This window comes from Acanthisitta chloris, unplaced genomic scaffold, assembly GCF_000695815.1.
Source record: "Acanthisitta chloris isolate BGI_N310 unplaced genomic scaffold, ASM69581v1 scaffold4797, whole genome shotgun sequence".
NCBI classification, from domain to species: domain Eukaryota; kingdom Metazoa; phylum Chordata; class Aves; order Passeriformes; family Acanthisittidae; genus Acanthisitta; species Acanthisitta chloris.
Genome location: NW_008684161.1, coordinates 1 through 1646, shown reverse-complemented (window position 1 = coordinate 1646; position 1646 = coordinate 1).

Here is a 1646-nt window from a genome sequence, read left to right as displayed (position 1 = left end):
AAAATCCCCAAGCTGCACTCTGTAGTCTTCTCCTTTTATTCTGAAATATGTACGACTGCTGTAGCCTTTGAACTGAATATGTTCAGAAGGTAAATGCATAAATATAACTACAGTTCCAAAACAGACAGAGTGTCTATCGGTGCGTGTGTGTGTGTCTGTGTGAGACAAGGGAGGAAATACACCTAATCATCACTGCACAAAACGTGAGGTACAGGTAAAGGCCATGGGACGTTTTCATTTAGTGGTGCTATGAAGTGCTGATACTGCAGTATGAAAAACATAATTATTCTGCACAAAACCATAATTTTCCATGGAGACTGTTTTGAAAATGAAAGACCTGCACATCAAATAATTTTTTTCCTCTTTTTTTTCTGCACTAGCTTCACAAGTTCCAGTAAGATCTATGACTTGAAACAAGAAACTACCAAGAGCCGTTTAAGCTAATTGTGTGGTTCATTTTTCTCCTTCTTCTGTTTCATCACATGTACAATTTCCATTAAATGTATGTGATTATTTTACACCTATGTTATTCTCTAATAATTTCTGGTGACAAGGATTTTTAAGATGAAAATATGGTTTTGCTAAGCCTATAATTAATCAAATTTAGCAAGTAGTCAAGGTATTTGATATACCAAGGACAGGCACACAACCAAGTTTATATGTCTGTCTAATCCTGCACTTGTTGCTACCATTCCTTAATACCCATAAGCAGTGGCACCTCAGCACTTTAATGCTGAGGCAAGAAGATTCATCTGTACATTGTTCATATTGTTGCTGTTTTATCTTGTCACACTTCTAATGCAAGTTAATGCTAACTGCAACCCCAGTTACCTTAAAATCCCAGCATGTCAGGCCATGGAAAACATGACTTTTAAATATCGCTAATCCCTATTTGCTAGTCAGTCTCAGAAGGATGAGGCTCTGTGCCAATACCATACCACTTTTTCTCCCAAAGGTATAATGTGTAATTCCTCTTATGGTCATTTCAATCACTTTAGCCTCTGCCAATGTACTGTTAAGAAAAGATGGATTGCCATTAAATACAATTAGAAAAGCATTTTAAAAACACACTTTCCACAGCCCTGGCCTCAAGTATGCATAATTGATAGTTCTTGCTAAATTTGTCTATCATGGCTTTTGATATTTGGAATGAATGAGATAGGTAACAAAACTTCACTCAAATTCTAAAAAAAAAGAAGAAATTGCAATGCAATTGTTGAAACATATATATACATATGTACATGAAAATGGTTGTTTTAGAAATAACTAAGCATACAGAAAATAAAATTTACTAGCTCAACACACTTTTCTGCATCTAATATGCCTTTCAATCAGCTTTTTGACCACAGTGCTATAGGCGGAGTGTCTCTGTACAGTATGGTTTCTGCTGCACAGAAACCTCTACATTTAGCATGTTACAGCTTTTCACCATCAAAGTACACCCCAGTACAGAAATATCCTTAAAGCCACTGTTTGTGTTTACTGTTAGGTGCTCCTGAACATTTAGAAAAACCACATAGCTATGCTGCACAGCCCATACTTATTTCATAATACTTATTACCAGAATGATACTGGTTACAGTCCCTTTTTGTGGAAAGTGAAAAAAAAGAACAATAAATCAGCTAGATCTTTCTTTAATATATAAT